General features: G+C 39.0%; 1 long non-coding RNA gene across 1 annotated transcript in view; it reads left to right on the top strand.

Moving 5' to 3' along the window:
• Positions 1 to 20,625, top strand: part of LOC126266855 (uncharacterized) — a 97,192-nt gene extending 76,567 nt beyond the window's left edge. Inside the window, exon 3 of the long non-coding RNA XR_007548938.1 lies at positions 20,401 to 20,625. This is a non-coding gene — a long non-coding RNA (uncharacterized LOC126266855). The remainder of the gene's footprint in view (positions 1 to 20,400) is intronic.
• The last annotated feature ends 944 nt before the right edge of the window (positions 20,626 to 21,569 follow it).

Genomic DNA, 21,569 nt, shown 5'->3' with positions numbered 1-21,569 from the left:
GTTCCGGACTGAAGCGCTTAGAACCGCTCGGCCACCGCGGCCGGCTATTTTCAGTGCCTAAGTGATAGTCCCACTAGTGGTGAATCAGACAAAGTTGCAGTGGATGAATTAGCGTTTGTGTATCATACAGTGAAACACGACCTAAGTTATATTAGCATGGACTATGTAAATAAACTTGCAAAGAACGTATTTATGGATTCTGATGTGACCAAACAAGTACGTTGTTGTAGAGCGAAAGCAGAGTCTATTGCAAAAAACGTATTAGAGCCTAGAAGTGTAAGTGGTTCCTAGGTGAACTTAATGATCTAGAGAAGTAAAGCACCTTTTTTTGTGGCTTCAGATGTGTCGAATTTCAAGAACAGGGAAATGTTTCCTGTAGTAATCATGTACTCGGAACCTTGCGTTGGCTTTAGAAATAAACTATTAGATTCGTGGAACAAGTAGATGAGAGTACTAGTGGTATTCACTCTTTGATAGAAAACAGTTTCATACATTAAATATAAATATCATATCGTCTTATAGTGCCGATAATGTTAGTGTCAATTATGGCAAAAATAAATCTGTGATGAAATTGTTGAGGGAGAAAAATAACAGAATATTCAAAGCAAACTGCACAAACCACATTATCCATAATGGCACTAAATATGCTTCTGATGTCTTAGATGTAGATGTAAATGATAGTTGTTAAGATTTATGGACACTTTTCAGTGTTAGCAAAACGCAGCGAAGAATTAAGATATTTTTTAATTTTGTTGGTACTGATTGGTTTGAAACATTGAGCCATGTGCCTACTACAGTGAGTGCCTGTCCCTCACACCAGCTGTTGATAGGCCAATAGAGAAGAAGGATTGTCAAAGCACAAATGAAACACCTAAAGCTTTGAAATTGTATTTTAGTGATGAGGATCCAAACGAAATGTTAATACTCTAAGTGTGTCTTCAGTTAAATTGGAAATATTATTTTGGAAACCTCAAAATATCTAGAGATTTCAGATTTGACTATGATGGAGTCCTGTGTGCCACTGAAGTTTTGTCAAAGAAAATTTTTCAAATAAAGAATGACTCGTTTTTTGGAAGAAATACACACAACATTATAAACAGATTAGATCCTGTCAATAAGAAGATAAGTCAAAATAAGATTGTTTAATTTTATGATACCTTTCATACTTACATTGCAGAAAATGTAAAAATTTCTAACAATGCCACAATTCAGTTCTTGTTCCACTGTCCGTAAATAATTCGGTTAATTTTAATGATTCTCTGAACATGCTTTCTCATATTCAGGTAGACATAAATGAGGATAATCTGTACAATAAATTTTGTTCTGTGAAAAATATGATAAATACAAAAATTGCCGCCGACGATAGCACCGTTGAAAAGTGGGATTCGTGATGATTAGGCAGAGGCCAAAGGAATTAAAGCCAAGGAAATAAATAAGATTCTCGGCTTTTTTCTCGGGATACCGGCATCTAATGCTGTCACTGAAAGATTTTTTTCTTTGGTGAACAGCAAATGTTCTGATGATAGGAACCGTTCCCATCTACATTTAACGAAGATTGAACTATGAATAAGTGTTAATTTTTGTTACAAATGTGACGAATTTGTCCAATTTGTAAAGAACGATCGCAAACTTCAGACTACTGCCAGAAGTGTAAATAAATATGATTTTAAGTAAAAAGAGGTGAGAGGAGGAGATGAATGCAGAAAGAAAAGGAAGTAGATGAACAGGGAGAAGGTGAGGACAAGGACTGAGAGAGGGGTGAGGAGATGTGTGAACTGTTTTCACTGCAGTACAGAGATACAAGATACCAAACGAAATGCAGTTACCCTGTAACGAGCCGTAGGATACCGTTGGCGCCTTCTACTAGAAAACTCAATAGGCAGCCCTGAACAACCACTGAAAGTTTGTCGGTGGAGTTCTGTTTCACTGTGCATAACGCAATCTGCAAAAATAAAGATACCAAATCTACATCTACATACATGCTCCACAAGCCACCATAAGCAGAGAACCAGAGAATTAACTGAAAGACACAAATATCTGCACACATTAGTGGTTTGTGGTGAAAAACAGTTTATCATAAGATACTCGTAGTATTCGGTGCTCTATGTAGCGGCTAAATGGTACTGAAACTTCCATATGTTGAAGAATACGTTTTCGCGGAAGTATTGTCTCCTGTAAAATTTTAATGAACATTTAACTGTGTTACATTGTTTGTAGAGCGTTGTTTCGGCCACACCCACAAGTAGTCGAAATTTTGGTCTGTATAACGAAATGATGTCACGGTCACATACCCTGAAGGTTTTAATGAAGATATTCATTTGTTCTTCCAAGAACTTAGTAGCGAATGGTGGTGTACTGCCGTTTTATGCGCTATATGTTGATAGAACATGGTGCCACGGGTATAGACGTAATAATCCACGATGGCAATAAAATGATTTAAGAGGGTAAACACAATTAAGTTAGGGTAAATTCTAATTTCGCTCCTCGAAAAGTGTAAAAAACAATTCTATGCATTTTATTGTGTGAAGAAATATGCATACAGACAATGGGAAAGACAAATACTTGGATAATAACTAGCTTGAAAATGCCTTAATTAATAATTAAAATTTAACCCTGCAACAATGTTGATTTTCATGGTTTCCATGAAAACTCAATATGAAATAGAATTTTACATGTATACTTATTGGGTTTTATATCTATAATACACAGCTTGAACAATCATTACAATTATCAAGTCACACCTTGTAGAAATTGTTTTATAATAAACTGAGTTCATTAACCACTTCTTGTGCCATATTTACATCCACTAAAAATTCATAACTTAGAAAGTTTTCCATTTTCACCAGAAATTCTAGTGTATGTTGTAGACAGTCATACGTTTGTAAGTGGAGTATGAACTGAAAATTGTAAGATGATTCATGCATTAGGCGAAAAATTACCAGGAATACTATTTTGTGAATAATAAACTGGCAAAATCAACTTTGACATTTGAAAAATGCTTTACTGTACCTTAGGATGACTTCTGCAGACTAAAGCTACCCAGTTGAATACTTATTGCTCTTCCTCCTTCCTTGCTTTAATTTCTTAATTTCAGCCTCTTCCTTGCTTTGCTTGCCTCCTTGGTGGAACATTCTGCCCTTTTCTTGGAAAACTACAATGGGCATTCAAAAAGTTTTGCATCATTGCCTCAATTTTTTTTTATTTTTTGCAGGAGGAGAATGAAATTTTTTGTGAATATATTTGGAACATTTAGCTATACATTGAGCCTACTGAGTGTAGCCTCCATCAGGTGTGACGCATCTGGCCCAACGTTCTTTCTATGATGTAAATCCACCTTGGTAAAATCCTGGGAATTGACTTTCACACCATCGATTGACACAGGAAATAAGGTCTTTCTAACTATCAAATGTTTTACGGCGCAGGTGAGCCTTCAGACGATCAGTGAGGTAAAAATCCGATGGAGCTAAGTCCATGCTGTAGGGAGGATGAGAACAATTTTCCAAACCATTTCCCTGATTTTCTCCTGCGTCATAAGGGCTGTTCGGGGTTTGGCATTGTCATGGTGTAGTCTGATGAGCTGGCCCTGAAGCTGTGGTCTGTAGGTCTTGATGGCACGTTGCAGCTTGCCCAGTAACAAACAGTAACAGTCCCGGTCAATAGTGGAGCCCCAAGTTCCAACCAGTCATGGAAATAACGCCACACTGATCCCAGGAAAAGGAGGCTATCACCTTTCCACCTGCTGTTCGTGAAAGTCTTGGTTTCTTCTTCCGAGGGGAACCCAGATGACGCCACTCCATGGATTGGGTTTTGATCTAAGATTCCTGGGCAATGACGCCATCAAATCACCGTTTCCATTCTTCAGTAAAGGTCTTCATGAGAACCTTGCGCACATTCTTCCTCATTGTTTTCATTTTTCTTGTCAATAATCTAGGCACCCAACGTGCACAGATTTTCCTGTAGCCTAGTGATACCACACTACCCAATGACAAACAAGTCATTTTAGCAAGCTATTGTGTCGTCACACATCTGTCATTTTGGATGATTTGATCAATGGTCTCCTTATTCACATTGTCTACTGCATCGTGGATTGTCCAGTAGAGAGAAGTGACCGCCTTTAAACCTCTGCATCAACCGCTGGATGCACCTGAGATTCTCTGTGTCCTCCCCATAAACAGGGAGCAACTTCCTGTGAATCAATGTGGCAGAGTCATCCATGGTCTTGAAGAGGAACTCCATCACCTACCATTGTCACAACCTAACATCTACTTTACGGTCCATTCTGGCTCACCTGTAAATAAAAGAAAATACTTTTATACACCTTCTTATAGCTAAATGTTCCAAGTATGTTCACAAAAAATTTTATTCTCCTATGGCAAAAAAAGAAAGAAATCGAATATCCTTTGTAACTGAGAAACTCAGTACTGCCTAGGTACTTATTTATTCCAATCTTCTATTAGTTCATCTGCTCCCTTTCCTCTCTCTCTGTCTTCTCCTTGCCCCTCTCTCTGGCTCCTCCTTCCCCCTCTTTCTGTCACCTCCTCGTCTCTCCTCTCTCTATCCATTCCCTCTCTATTTATCCACCTCTCGTCCCTCTTCCCTCTCTCCATCCCCAATGTCCCTGTACATCACTCACCCCTCCATCTCTTTATTCATCTCCTTCATTTCCACTCTCTGTTAATCTGCTTCTTCCCCAATGTTCATCTGCTCCTACCCCATCTGTCCACCTCCTCCCCCCCTCTAATTCCATCTCCTTCTCCCCTCTCTCTGCCCACCTCCTCACCCCTCTCTCAGTCCTTGTCCTCCTCACCTTCTCCCTGTTCATCTACTTCCTTTTCTTTCTGCATTCATCTCCACCTCTCACCTCTTTTTACTTAAAACTATATTTGTTTACACTTTTGGTAGTAGTCTGAGGATTTCGATCATTCTTTACAAATTGGACAAATTCATCACATGTGTAACAAAAATTAACACTTATTCATAGTTCAGCCTTCGTTAAAAGTAGATGGCAACGGTTCCTATCATCAGAACATTTGCTGTTCACCAAAGAAAAAATTCTTTCAGTGTCAGCATTAGATGCCGGTATACTGAGAAAAAAGTCAAGAATCTTATTTTTTTTCCTTGGCTTTAATTCCTTTGACTCTGCCTTAACCATCATGGATTCCACTTTTCAACGGTGCTATCATCGGTGACAATTTGTGTATTTATTATATTTTTCAAAAAACAAAATTCATTGTACAGGTTATCCTGAATATGAGTAAGCATGTTCTGAGAATCATAAAAATTAACCGATTTATTTAGGAACAATGGAAGCAAGGACTGAACGGTAGCATTGCCAGAAATGTTTACAATTTCTGCAATGTAAGTATGATAGGTATCATAAAATTGAACAAGCTTATTTTGACTTATCTTCTGATCTATTATCTATTTAAAATGTAGTGTGTATTTCTTCCAAAAATCGAGTCATTCTTTATTGCAAAATTTTCTTTGACAAAACTTCAGTGGCACTACAGGACTCCATTGTAGTTAAATCTGAAATCTCACGATATTTTAAGGTTTCCAAAATAATGTTTCCAATTTAAGAAAAAAATTGAGGACACACTTCGAGAATTAACATTTCGTTTGGATCGTCATCACTAAAATACAATTTCAAAGCTTTAGGTGTTTCATTTGTGCTTTGAAAATACTTTATTATTGGCTCCCAGTTCTTTATTCGTCTATCAACTGCTGGTGTGATGGACAGGCACCTACTCTGGTAGGCACATGGCTCAATGTTTCAAACCAATCAGTACCAACAAAATTAAAAAACATCTTAATTCTTCGCTGCGTTTTGCTAACACTGAAAAGTGTCCATAAATCTTAACAACTATCATTTACATCTACATCTAAGACATCAGAAGCATATTTAGTGCCATTATGGATAATGTGGTTTGTGCAGTTTGCTTTGAATATTCTGTCATTTTTCTCACTCAACAATTTCATCACAGATTTATTTTTGCCATAATTGACACTAACATTATCGGCACTATAAGACGATATGTTATTTATATTTAATGTATGAAACTGTTTTCTATCAAAGAGTGAATACCACTAGTACTCTCATCTACTTGTTCCACGAATCTAATAGTTTATTTCTAAAGCCAACGCAAGGTTCCGAGTACATGATTACTACAGGAAACATTTCCCTGTTCTTGAAATTCGACGCGTCTGAAGCCACAGAAAAAAGGTGCTATACTTCTCTGGATCATTGAGTACACATACGAATCACACTTCTAGGCGCGAATACGTTTTTTGCAATAGACTCTGCTTTCGTTCTACCACAACATAGTTGTTTGGCCACATCCAAATCCATAAATACGTTCTTTGCAAGTTTATTTACACAGTCCATGCTAATATAACTTAGGTCGTGTTTCACTGTATGATACACAAACGCTAATTCATCCACTGCAACTTTGTCTGATTCACCACTAGTGGGACTATCACTTAGGCACTGAAAATAGCCGGCCGCGGTGGCCGAGCGGTTCTAAGCGCTTCAGTCCGGAACCGCGCGACTGCTACGGTCGCAGGTTTGAATCCTGCCTCGGGCATGGATGTGTATGAGTCCTTGGGTTAGTTACGTTTAAGTAGTTCTAAGATCTAGGGACTGATGACCTCAGATGTTAAGTCCCATAGTGCTCGGAGCCATTTGAACCAAATTTTGACCCACTGAAAATAGCTGGATATCTTAGATGTGTTAGTTCCCCTAACTCTGGTTATGTGTCCTTCGATGTTGGCGTGCTGCTAACAGTCTGTATTACCAACATGTGCTACGCTGATTTCACACTTGCGAAGGGTGCAATACGCTTTAGAATTGTTTCCTTTTACAGTATTAACCCTTAAATGAGATTCTTCTCATTTTTTCTGACACGTACAGAAGTATTTATCTACCTTATTATGCGGAGTTTTGGATTCTTCCATTTCGCCTAACTCGGATTAGGCGGAACGACAAAGAAGCAAGTCGTCAACGAGAGAAAGTTTCGTAAAGCTTTGTAATTGTATTTATAGTTTGCTGCAAGTCTTTGAGTGCTCTTATTTTCAAATACTGGACAACTAAATTATGAGTTAAGGCGCAAAGGAATTATAGACACTGGCTGCCAGAAGGCACTGATTTAAATGAATGGGGAAGTTGCAAATTCGTGCCAGACCGGGATGCGAACCCGGCTGAGCTGCTTACTAGGCAGATGCGCCGACAACTGGGCTGTTTGGACCCAGTGGTGAGCCCAGTTGTACGGACTATCCTATCACGCCTCCCTCCAGACCCAAATTCTCAGCTTATCCATATACTACTGATGTAGTACCCCTTGCCCTCGTTCTTTTACCGAGCGAGGTGGCGCAGTGGTTAGCACACTGGACTCGCATTCGGGACGACAACGGTTCAATCCCGCGTCCGGCCATCCTGATTTAGGTTTTCCGTGATTTCCCTAAATCGCTCCAGGCAAATGCTGGGTAGGTTCCTTTGAAAGGGCACGGCCGACTTCCTTCCCCGTCCTTCCCTTATCAGATGACACCGATGACCTCGCTGCCTGGTCTCCTTCCCCAAAACAACCCAACACCCTCGTTCTTTTGAACATCTCGGTGACAGCCATTGATCCCTTAAGTACAGTTGCACTGCAATTTCGAACTCTTACAAGAATCGGCGAGACGCCGTGAGTAATGAGACTAACGAGCAGGGGCACTACATTGGTTGTGTGCGCTGTAAGTTGAGAATCTGGGTCTGACGAGCAGTGTGCTGGGGTAGTCCGCGCAATTGCGACGACTGCCATGTCTGAATGGTGCAGTGGTCAGCGCTTCTGCTTCACAAGCAGGAGCCTGGGTTAGAACCTCAGCCCAGCACAAATTTTCAACTTTCCCCATTGATCTAAACCAATGCCTACCGGCAACCAATGTCTGTAGTTAATTTGTGTCTTAATTCATAGCGGTTACTGGATCAAATTAGTGTCTGTTCTTTTGGACTTATCTGAAAAAAAAAAAAAGACAGAACCACACACGCACATATAGGTGTCATAGTGCTTCAAACATTTTATAATAATTTGGTCCACATGTATTCTTCGTGTCTCAGTAACTTTTAATCTGCCATCCATTCCATCGCTAAAAGCAATCATAACAACGTTAGTCTCTATTTGTATTATTCTTCTTCCAAAAGAAAACCAGTCTTTGAACATACCTTCCCAATTCTGGAATGAAATGACTCATTAACATTTTGAGTGAATTAACCAATACATCTTTTTATAAATTTTGGATCACAATTTGCATGACAAATTGGTGTTATTGTTTCCATAACTGCCACTGAGAGATGGCTTTTGTGTTTTCTCATGTGCTTTTTGGCATGGGCACCAACTACAACCTTCTTTAGGACGAAGTATATACATTGGCTTGTCTTCTGAAAAACTTTTGTGAAGAAACCAAGCCCACATAACTAGTTTCATGTTTTCAACTCTTCAACAGATGTGTTATTTGCCCTGATTGAATGGCTTAGTATTGCTGTTAACACTCTGTCATATGACCTTTGTCCAAATCTCTTATCCATCTGATAGTTCTTCTGCGTTCTTGGCTGTCTGAAACCTTTCCAATATTGTCCGCACTCATATTTTATCAAAGACTTATCTCAGTCGTAACACATTTAAAAACAATAACACATTTAAAAACCAATAACACATTTAAAATTTTTTGCATCACTATCATCGATGAATTGGGCATATTTTACAACATGCTTTTTGAGACAGTATAAAACGGGTTTCATTCCTTATGCTTCCACGCTGCCACATGAGCCCGCATAATTAATGCTGCATGTAGCTCATGTTGCTTCAGCTATCAAGCATATTCTAAGGCTCTTCTTTATATTTTTCCAACACTGTCCAGATTTACAAGTCAAAAACAGTATCTCTGTGTCAAGAACTTTTCCAGTTTTAACTCAATGACTACTGACACACCCTGTTGTGATGTGTGACCGTCCTGCTAGCCAGAATCTTCATAACTAAAAGCAATTTCTCTTCAGCAGAGCTTTTTCTTCAGCAGCGGCTTGTGACACCAATTCTTCTGATTTAGACACTGCACAGTCAAAAAGTCTGTTAACAATCAAACTGTATCTGGTTTCACTTAATGGATAGGTAAGATCCGTCTGTCCTCAAGATATCCTGATGTTCAAACCTTGTCCTGAACACTACATGGCGCAAACGATTTATCTATTGATCTCGTACACCATTTTCTTTTCTGTAATCATTGCTCTGTTTCGATGAGCTCTCTTTCTTCTACACTTTTCTCATGTGATTATTAATTTAAATCCAAATCCTAATAAAACAGTGTGTAACTGCACTTGTATGTCACACATACAGTGAAGGTGTCTTATTACTTATATCTATATTACAATCACATTTCCACTATTTGCTGTTGATTCCGTAGAACTGAAATTGCTTTTCACTTTTCTCATTGAAGATCTTGGTTTGTGGTTACGATTATTAGCATTCCCCAGCAAATTACTATGTTTACGTGAAAGCTTGCCTTTTTCATTTCATAAGATGCTTTGCGGTTTCCATTATTCCATATAAAAAAGAATTAATTCAGGAATCGCACAAAAGCAGCTACAGAAAGTCGTCTACACAATAACAACACACTTCAATGAACGAACGGCTTAAAGACGAACAATTGAAGGACTGAACATCATCTAAATATTATGAGAAATTTTCAGTGCCGTTCTGCACACAGAAGTATTAGAAATACATGGCTAAAAGTTAGGAACCAATGGGTGAAGTGTACGTGGAGTAGTCCAATGTCACATGCACAGCAACATATTCTTCTACAACGCAGCAACCAATGAAGGTTTTGCGATGCAATCTTCACATGGACTGAAGATAAATTTTTGAGCCTAGATAACTATACTTATTCGATCCAGACCGCAAATTAAGTTTTTAAGACACTGTAATAATAATGAACATTAAGTGGCCAATTTAGAAGAATATAGTCTGCACAATAAAATCCTTCCGCAACCAGCCATACTCATCAGGCTTCAACCCACGTACTGATAGTTTTCTAAATTTTCTTTTTTTGCAAGGAGCAAGTTCATAAAAAAAGATAGTTATCAAAATGCTTTCCAGAAGCTTCTTTAGTGCAGTCTTTTTCTTAACTAAATTGGAATGTATTGGATACAGTGGAGCACAGCGATAGCCGAATACTCAAATGTAAAGAAGAAGAGCAGTTAGGCTATACTCAAATGTAGGCATCTCGCCTTTTCTATTATTGTAGTTATAACGCTCAGCTATTCCCTTCTGGCGTATATGTCGCTGTAGTTTGATGCTGGAACCATACTTGTCTGAAAAATTTTATCGTTTACATATTCTGTGCCATTATCTGTATGTAGAGTGCACATTCTTTTCCCAGTTTTCCTTTTAACTGGACTTTTAAAGTCACGAATCAGCTGTGGAGTATTTAATAATACTTTTCTGGAATAGTCGTCAGTTAAAGTAAGGAAATGTTTGGCTGCTCCAATTGATATCTTTTGCTTCGGCCCGAACAAATCTGAGTGAATTAGCTCGAGAATTTCCGTGGCTCTTGAGCCAGATCGTGAGAAAGGAAGTCTCGTTTGTTTGCTTTCTACGCAAATATTGCTCTCTACGCAAATGCAAGGATTACTAACTGCTCCCTCAAATGAAATTCCACTAGCCAAGTCTTTGAGAAGTGCATACATAGCTTCAGAATGGATATGACCTAGTCGTTTATGCCACAAGTCTGCGCTATTTGACTGTAACCCTATTTTGCTTCAAAAATTAGATCATTTGCTAGTGACGCGCTAGCAACCATAAATACAACAGCCTTGTTTCTTAAATAATCGAATGACTTTTTCTATTTTACTAACAGACAGTAGATTTATGCTTAGCTGAGGCACATACAAGGTGTCCTCTACTTTAATTTTGCGTTTCTTGTTGCCGGTGAGAACATCTACAAATGAAGATCCTATGCCTATTACGGATAAGTTATTTGCTATTACAACCTGCGAGCTCATCACTGTTTTACAATTGTTTTCGTCACGCGGATATTTAGACATGTGCGCTGACTGCCATTGTGCCCGTGCATCTTTACATGCAGCTGCGCTTGAAAAGAACGTCTGGTAGCTCGCTGCCTTCGCCGAAGCTCTTGCTGCGACCGTTTTTTGCCAGATGCCCGTACTTGTTGCAGTTATAGCACCTTGGACCTTTTCAGAACGTAACGTCACTCTTTGTCTTGATTATTCAGAGCAGCAACGCTTGTCGATGGTTTAATACAGGCGTCGTCGTATATTTCTTGCAATAATTTATTATTATGGCGTTTCCTGTGATTGGCAAGTCTGAATTTTCTAAACTCATAATCATAGATTTATATTCGTCAGGTAGACTTGCAAGTAGAATACATCCAATCCTTTCTTCTTTAACTTCAAATCTCAAGCCATTTTTTTTTTTTTTTTGTGACTCGGCAATTATCTTTGACGCGTATTCTCCGACTGACAAATAATGATCTAGTCTGGTTGTCAGCATTGTCTTCATTAAACCTGTTCGTCGGAAGAGGCCAGAATCTTCGTAAACTTGCTTTAGCTTCTCCCTCGCTTCTTTAGCTGTAGACGTATCTTACAAATGAACATATATCGACGGATGAATATAATTTTTGGCTGTAGCTGTGCAAACTTTAGTTACATCCGATATTTCGCCTCTGATGCATTCCCACGATTGTTCGTGTTCCGCATACGTTCGCACAGAGAACTGAGACGTTCCCATCAGTTTCTCAATTGGAGACAGTGAATTTATATTTACAGTATCCATTGTATTAGCTATTACGAGGTTCCAAATTGCCGCACGCTGCTGCTAATTTCCGCTAGCCAATCATCTGCCTTTTTTTAAATGTTGAGTAGTATTATGCAGTCTGGGTCTAAACTTGTCAGTAGAGTAATTTGCTGGCGGAATCTGATTGGAGATGCAGGATTTATTGTATACATTAACACGTTAAATGCAGTTACACGAACTATTGTATCACACAGTCCATAGAATAAAGAATAACAGTGCCCATAACAACGCAAAATATATGTACACAATGAAGGCATAGGTTCAGATTATCATATTTTCAGATGTATATTCAAACAGAGGACACTAAAGGTCTTCGATGACGAATATTCTCGCTGTCTGCACTAGTTACAAGCGGCTTCAGTTTTGTTCCTCCAGTGTAAATGCGAGTGTCGATTGCTACGTTAGCTCTGACATAGCCAGGCCTATATGACTCTTCTAGTAATGGCATGTCATCGCTATGTTGCCACTTATAGGGATTCTTATAACTGCATTACATATATATTCTGCGATTGACTTGCTGCCCTTATTCACATTTGAATCTTTCTCTTTCTTTAAAGTGACATTTGTGCATCAATATTTTCGAGGGAAATTGTATATATGCAATTTTGTCATATGATGACATGGTTGGAGACCGTTGCTGTTATTTGAAGACAAATGTTGATGGTGGTGAGACAAACCAACAATAAATTTATTTTAAGTTCCTTTATTCAGACGGTACCGTTACCGGTTTCGAATCATTACAATTCATCGTCAGAAGGCTCTCATTAAAACATGTGGTGCATTTTTTTACTGATTAGTTGTCCTAAAATATAAATAATACATAATTACAAGCACGTCACACAGATGGCATATTTCAGAGCCATGGTACATCGAATTAAAAAGTACCAATGAATGACACAGACCAACAAAATGAAATCAATATAATTAAAACAGTTGCTCAAAATAATGGATATAAACCCATAATAACAGAAAAACTCCACAACAAAACGCAAACAAAAACCACAGATCCACTTAACAGCAATCCACTCCAAACCAAATCAGTGTGCCACAGAGGCCAAACCTAAGTATGTTGCCCTCCCATACATATCATACCAAACAGCAAACGTATTTAAAAAGAAAAATATCACAATCAGCTTTTCTACAAATAATAAATTACAACAAAACGTAATCCATGATGTAAACAGCTCCAAGAGCCCCTACACTAAGTTAGGAATATACAGACCCAAATGTGACGCATGCCCAAAATTCTACATTGGACAAACAGGCAGGAGTTTTGAAATTAGATACAAAGAACCCATCGATGCTTTAAGGCTTGGCAACTTGAACAAATCTGTATTTGCAGCCCATACTGCTGAAGAAAACCCTTCAGTGAGAAACATTGAGAACTTAAAAATTTTACACCTAGCAGAAAAGGGAGCCACTATGAATATATTGGAATAAATAGAAAAACACACACACACACACACACACACACACACACACACACACACACACACACAGAGAGAGAAACAGCACCCCAGACTATATCCCTGATGAACAAACTGAGTTGGCTAACACCCATTTCCTGAAAAATTTCCAAAAATCATTTTCCATCCTCCAAAGCAAATAATATTCCTACACATATCTGCAAATCAAGTAGCAAATTTATATATTACTCCAACTCTCATGATGCTAAATGTAAATACTGTACTGTCTTACCCATATATACAAATATAATTTAAAATAAGAACTTTGACACAGATCATCTTTATAATAAGTGTAGCAGTATTCACTCTTATACAGGGTGTTACAAAAAGGTACGACCAAACATTCAGGAAACATTCCTCACACACAAATAAAGAAAATATGTTATGTGGACATGTGTCCGGAAACGCTTAATTTCCATGTTAGGCGGACCCTATCCAAAAACATATGTATTGTTAAAGCAAACAGGGAAAAAACGGCTTCAATCCCAAGATGACCATTAAAACAAGTACACCAAATTGGCATTTAACGTGAGTCACATCCCAGTGCAAATCTATAACGCAACCATCTGTGTGACGTGCTTATAATTATGTATTATTTAATATTTTAGTACAACTAATCAGTAAAAAAATGCACCACATGTTTTAATGAAAGCATGAAAGCCGTTTGACGACGAATTGTTATGATTCGAACCGGTAACGGTAATTTCTGTATAGAGGAACAATTGTTGATGGTGTTACATAACAAAATCTCCATTTAGGCTTTTTCTACATCATTTCTCTCGTAGAAACTTCAAAATATGTTTCTAATGTGACTGCAGTGCTTCGGTAAATCCAAAGACGGACAGCAGTGCTTGAAACTCTGGTCCCGGACGCGGAAGAAAAAGGAACTAAAGTACGACCAAGTCATCCAGATTGGCTCTGCGTAGCTTCTGCTCTGCGTAGCTTCTCTAAATCACTTAAGGCGAATAACACGGCAGCTCCAGAACGGGACATTACTGGTTCCTTCCACTCTGAGCTATTACAAGTCGAGAGGCAATGATGATGATGGAAGCAAGACTAAAGGAAATTTCAGACACTCAAATAGAATTTATCGACCTAGGAAAAGGGTACGACAGTAAAACTGATGCAAGATTTTTGAAATCCACAGAAAAATATTTATAGGGAAAGGTGGGTGATAAACAATGTGTACAAGATCCGCAAGGAAACTATAAGCATAGAGATGAACAGAAGTTCTCGGATCGAACGGGCATAAGGTAGAGATGTAGTCTTTCTCCTCTACTATTCAATCTGTGTCTATCGAAGAAGAAACGAGGGAAATAAAAGTTCAGAAGTGGGATTAAAATTCAGGGTGAAAGACTGTCAATGATGAGATTCGCTGATGACATTACTATCCTCTGTGAAACTGAAGAAAAATTACAGGACCTACTGAATGTAAAAAGCTGTCTCTTGCATGTATTGTGAGTAAACCAAGAAGAGACAAAAGTATTGAAGAGCAACAGACATGTTATTTAACACCACTTTAACATAAAAATTCGGGAACACACAGGAAGCGATGTGAAGAGATTCTGCAATCTTGAAAGCAAAACGACGTATGACGGACGTACTAGGAGAGGCAGACTAGCGAAGAGATCAACACTCGGCAAAAGAAGGCTGCTAATGTCAAGCAGAGCGAGAAGAGAATCGAACCTTTAAAAAGTGAAAATCGAGTGGACGCATAAAAAATTAATATTTTCTCCGCTGAATCAATTAGGAAAGGAATATGCGGAAAATAGTAACTACATGGAGGCCACAAAATCCCGTTACCCCTACAATCACCAGCATGAACCCTTCAACAAAAATAAATAACATGAACAACAATTCTTTAGAAGAGCTTCCTTGAGATGTGAACCACTACTCGTCCAAAGGATCAGCCAGTGCACCGTGATTCTCAGGGCAAAGAATAATACGCCGTCAAGTTCTATAAGACTTTTTTCGGAGCATTGCTTGTCTCGATATCTTTCAGGTCGTCAATGGTAACCTGTCGTTTCTGTAAAACGATTCCCTTTATGAACTCTCTCGAATTACCACATATGCTGAGGTGTGAGCTTTGTGATGGCCAAGCAAATGGTGTCGGCAGCGCAGGAGAACCTTGACAAAACCGACGCCGAGGGGAAGCTTCGTTAAGTATTCGCGTCCTGCGATGCCATAACAGGCAGGTGCTCCATCATGTTGAAACCAACACGTCTATGTCTCTTAATTCTGTGCTGCGCCAAGAGTGGAACACACCAGTTCTGCAACATATTCAAATACCAATGGTGATTCACAACATCGTCGTAAAGAACGGCCCAAACAAGCGTCTGCTGTGCAAGGCTACTCGTATCATCACATGCGGAGGACTACCTTCCAACTTTTCAGAAAAGTGTGGTTTTTCCTTGGGCCAAAAGACCACATTTCATGATGGAGAACTTCTGTGTTGAACGTCTGAATAAGTGCCACATATTCCAATTCTCTGGCTCTTATCAGCATCCGAGAATTCTTGGACCGATGTAGGGCGAAATGGACGCAGGCCTAACTCTTCTTTCAGGTGCTTTTACATTACTGCCCAGGGTGTACCCACTTCGCAGATCTTTCACGCGTCGAGTTCTTTGACGATCTCTCCGCGGACTCAGCGATGAATCTACATGTTTCTTTTCACGTGGAAAGTCAGCCCTCTCTTTCCTTACTATTCACACATCAAGAGTAGAAGAGGTTATGTTCCCATCGAAAAAAATGTTTGTTGCGGAGGACGACCTCATCGAAACCGTGGCCGAAAGTCAGCACGAACTTCTACCATTGCCTTTCTTGTTTGATTATTGTTCTCATGCAGCCGACAGCTTACAATAACACGTTCTTCGATAGTATAATTGGACGTATAAGACATCGTTTAGCTCACGCAATCTGAAACATATATAAGAAAAAATTTTGTAACATATATAAAGGGTTAAGAGGAACAGCGTGATGAGACATATGTTAAGACATCAGGGACTAACTTTCATGTTAGCAGGTGCTGTAGCGGGCAAAAATTATAAAGGAAGACAGAGATTGGCATATATACACAAATAATACTGATATCGGCTGAACGTTAAACACAAACTTTTCCTTTAGACTGCGTCGTCGGTTTTGAATCACATGGCCTCAGTCATAACTAATGTAGTGAAAGCTGCATTCTATAGTTGATTTTAATTTCTTCTGTCATTCACTTAAAATTACTTGACTAACTGGCGTACGCAGGGATATGATACATGGGCTCGTTATATATCGTAGCTGACATTTCTTCGAAGGTAGGAGAGCGAAAACAATGATAAAGTTCATGAGATACTGCTTTTTATAGGTGATAGATAGTTCAAAATACAATTAATAAGGAACTGGAGTCCAGTTCCTGTCCCTCACGGCGATACTGAAGGATCCATTTTTGTAATTATTTTTGCAATAATCTGCTCAGGGGTTGACCTCTGTAGCTACGATATTGGTATCAGAAGAACATGCAGAAATTCAATAAAACTCCAGAGAATTATAAATGAGACATTTAAATGAAAAAAGGCGTTTTCTACCGAATCTGGTTGTTCAGGAAGCAACAAAAAATTTCCATAACTGTTTCATTATGTTTTTACTGCGATATATATATATATATATATATATATATATATATATATATATAATTTTAATTATCTTATTGGAAATTTCATTTGTAGAAGCCACTAAAACATCGAACCATAAGTGTTTCCACCTAAGATGATTTCAGGGACGTAAGATCAATTAAAACTGTCGCCACATATTTCTCAACTACTACAACTGTTAGAAAGAAATTTGGCACTGAGGTACGGCAGGCATAGATCAGCTGGAAACTCATTTGCTTCTTCCAACAGAGCATTCTTTCGAAGGAACACTTTGCGCCCAAACATTTTCTCAGCTCTTTGTATCGATATTTTTTGATTTTTCCAAGGTAACTGTTGCTAGACCCATAATTCATCAATGGCCGTAGCCCATTAAGTGCTGAATCTGTGCGGACGTTCAGTGTGTACCAAAACCCCGTCATGGCCCTGACTACGAAGACAGCCGCCTCATATTTGTAAACAACTGTGTTCCGTCCAGGCTAATTCCTGGATATTTCAAAACTGTCTTGACGGGGAAGTAGTGCTGGCCGACCACATTTTTTGTAAGCCAATTTGAGCGTGAGCATTGCGAGAGACGATTGCGTTCCGCAGCCTTCTGGAGATCTAGTCTCCACCTGAATACTAACATCGTCTCGACATTTCAGAATTTCTACGTTCTACGAGAGTATACTATATAGATCGGCAGCGGAAATGTTTAACGAGAGGGGCGCCAAAATTAAATCTTGCGGCAATCCCTTACCCTGGCCCTATTGTATATCTTTCGGGTAGGGCAAGAAGTAGTCAACAGAGAGAAAAAATAACTAGCGTTTCGCAAAGGCGTATTCTATTTTTGCCCATGTACTTTCTCGGGCATCACTGGCAAGGCAACTTAACTGCCTGCACTGTTTAGGGCCAGATACATTTCTACAATGTAGGATTTTTTTTCTGACTCTGTAGTAGTGTTACAGAATTTTATGATGCCACCGAATCTCTTTGGGTTTGTACAAAGGTTCTGCCTCTTTTCGAGGTTTAAAATCATTATTTTCAATCCACATTTTGAAAAAAAATGCGTAGTAAATTTCGTTTTGTTCTTCTGGCGGACTTGAAAGCATGCTTTAGTGAATGTTGAATAACGCAGAGCGGTATTTCTACTGATGTCGAAGACTCTGACTCGTCCGTTGCGATTGGCAATAGCTGCGGAAGACTGTTGTAATGAACCGTTATCCTGTGAACGTGAAAGACGTTCAGCTGCGGGAAGTGTCTGCTTCTCTAGCGTCTATTCCGTAAGCCAAGTTGTAGAAGTCTGCAGCAATAGTGAGATGTCGAAGTTTTCTTTAAGCTGTTCAGTTCGGTCAACACATTTGATATTGCAGTGTCCTTGGTTACGGAACTGAAATTGTCCGAACTCGCCTTCTTATTTTTCAACATCGTCTTAGTATCCGCTTGTACTTTCCGTAAGGTCATGCAGTTTTGCTGCGTTATCTCTAACTTATGTTTCCTTTCTTATTTGTGTTAGATGGTTTCTTCATGGCATTCACTATCTCACCATACAGGACTAGCTTTGTTTGTGATGATGTCTCAAAGGTGGACTCAATAATATATCGCACGTTGACACAAATAACTCACATTATCACCAGTTTAGGTCGAAGCCATCAGATTCTGTTAAACAAAATGAAATAATCTAATAAGATTTTCGTTTTGTTTAACAGGTCTGGTGATGACTTACGCCGAAATCGGTAATCTTGTGGTGTATTAATGACACGATGTAAAGAAGACTGAAAATTAATAATCGAGTGCTACAAAAATGATCACGGAGACGTGATATCAACTGGATTCACTAAACGCAAGAAAGTTTAAATTTGGGACTCCTCGATTAGCGAAATAAGACTATCAACACAAATGTGCCAGTTAGCTTTCGTAGTCTTATATCAATCTGAATGGTAAATTCAGAATGGTAACTGCTATGTAGGAATTATTGTAGGGCCTTCTGTACTACCCGCCGGCATTTAGCTTATTATCATTATAATGCTTGAGCTTCTTCATAACTAACACTACTATAAAAATTCTCGAGCTTAATTTTTTCTGATTTCTTTGGGCATGTTATAGTGAGCTTCTGGATATCAGGCACGTATGATAAAGGTGCCACCTTGAGATGATGAAAATCCAGTGTTTAAATATTGTGAAACTCAATGTAATACATTTAACACCATCAAGGACAAAAGGTGGATGATTTCCGTACTATGAATGAAAAATGTTGATTCTGAACAAAAAAGAACTAAATTAGACCAACATTCAAATGCAGTACAATTCTAAACTGACGTAGTTATGAAATTAAGTGATATTTAGGCTACATTAGAAAATAATTGCCATAGCATATAACTACAGATAAACTATGACACAGTTCGAACTCTTTTCCATAAGACAGGGATACAATCTATCTGCAGTTCCACCGAAAGTATATGCGCCAGTTTCCTACATGCCAAGGACTGAGTCATGTCTTACACTGATAGATTTTGACATAGTTCATAAAACTAGTCTACGGTGTTGGTACTTCTCACTTATTTCGTTTTACTCACTATAGACAGCTTTCTCTTTAGGTTAACGAGAGGTTTAGCGTTATATCCTATTTGATCCTTGTATGAACAGCTTGTCAATATAAAAACGTTTTGTGTGCCCTTCCTCGACATGGACTTCAGTGACGTGGCAGCTTCGGACATAGGTGAAATGTCTACTGAAGGAAAGGGTCCAGCAGTATTTTTTCCGGTGTCTACACCTACATCTACGTTTATACTCCGCAAGCCACCCAATGGTGTGTGGCGGAGAGCACTTTACGTTCCACTGTCATTACCTTCCTTTCCTGTTCCAGTAGCGTATGGTTCGCAGGAAGAACGACTGCCGGAAAGCCTCAGTGCGCTCTCGAATCTCTCTAATTTTACATTCGTGATTTTCTGTGGAGGTACAAGTAGGGGGAAGCAATATATTCGATACCTCATCCAGAAACGCACCCTCTCGAAACCTGGACAGCAAGCTACACCGCAATGCAGACCGCCTCTCTTGCAGAGCCTGCCACTTGAGTTTGCTAAACCTCCGTAACGCTATCACGCTTACCAAATAACCCTGTGACGAAACGCGCCGCTCTTCTTTGGATCTTCTCTATCTCCTCTGTCAACCCGACCAGGAACGGATCCCACACTGATGAGCAATACTCAAGTATAGGTCGAACGAGTGTTTTGTAAGCCATCTCCTTTGTTGATGGACTACATTTTCTAAGGACTCTTCCAATGAATCTCAACCTGGCACTCGTCTTACCAACAATTAATTTTATATGGTCATTCCACTTCAAATCGTTCCGCACGCATACTCCCAGATATTTTACAGAAGTAACTGCTACCAGTGTTTGTTCCGCTATCATATAATCCTTCGCTGTTGTTGTTGGTCTTATTGAGGTTTCTAACGCCGCTTCTATCACTGTTTTTGTAGTTTGTGGTGGTGTCCCTGCTGGCAACCCTTCATTGGATGGACCGGACTGAACTGCATTACAGGTAGAAAAGTGATCTTTAAAGATATTGCTACCGAACGGCCAGACTCCAGAACGAGCAAATCCATAATTGCCGCCTCTATAGTTGCTGCCCTCTCAAATGCTTTCCCCAAAATTGCTGGAACTTGAAACTGAGCCGCTATGCCTCTGGATTGCTCGTAATTTTGTTTTCGTTCCAATATATTTAAAGAGTACTTGTGATAGCTGTATTGCAATACTGTACATAATGTAATATCATTTGTTAAATATTTACTTTACAACTAATATTTTTACTTTAAATTATATTTATGTATCTGTCAGAGTAGCAAGAATGATCTCTGGCGCGTAGTTCTTGCCAGTAAAATAAATAAATCCTAACATTGTTTCTACAGATGATATCCTTAACTAATCTTACGGTGTTTCCATGAACTATCAGTGGTTTAGTGGTGGCAACACCATGACATCTGCTATGCACGCCATAAGATAGGAAATTGCGCCAAATAATACAAAACTAAATACAGTCATGTAAAGTAGATAAGATTCACCTACGAATGGTATACACCAAGGAGCTTGGAATAGTTGATGTTATACCATACACAATCCAACTTGAATCAGACGCTACATCAAATAACAATTTTCTTAATGCATTTACATCATCAGGTCTTTAATGTTACCTACAAGACTCAAACTAAGATGTTGGCATGTTCTCTACTGGTCAGTCGGTTCATCCTAGCCAGATGGCAAGCAGCAATCGACCAAACAAAAATATAGCGATAATCCTTTCATGGAACCAGTCCACTCTAAACCAGGCTGAACACAGGAAGAACGTAGATACAGAAACCATTGGTATAACAGTTGTAAATTGTCGTAGCTGTGTTGGGAAAGTACCAGAGCTCTAAGCGCTAATAGACAGCACTGATGCTCAAATCGTTATAGGCACTGAAAGCTGGCTAAAGCCGGATATAAGCTTAGCCGAAATTTTTGCGAAGGACCTAACGGTGTTCCGAAAGGATAGGCTAAACACGGTTGGCGGTGGCGTGTTTGTTGCTGTCAGAAGTAGTTTATCTTGTCGCGAAATTGAAGTAGATACTTCCTGTGAGATAGTATGGACAGATGCCATTGTTTGCAACCG

The sequence above is a fragment of the Schistocerca gregaria genome, chromosome 1, assembly GCF_023897955.1.
Source record: "Schistocerca gregaria isolate iqSchGreg1 chromosome 1, iqSchGreg1.2, whole genome shotgun sequence".
Lineage (NCBI taxonomy): Eukaryota > Metazoa > Arthropoda > Insecta > Orthoptera > Acrididae > Schistocerca > Schistocerca gregaria.
Note: the sequence above shows the minus strand (reverse complement) of the source record. Positions and strands in the feature narration are given on the sequence as shown.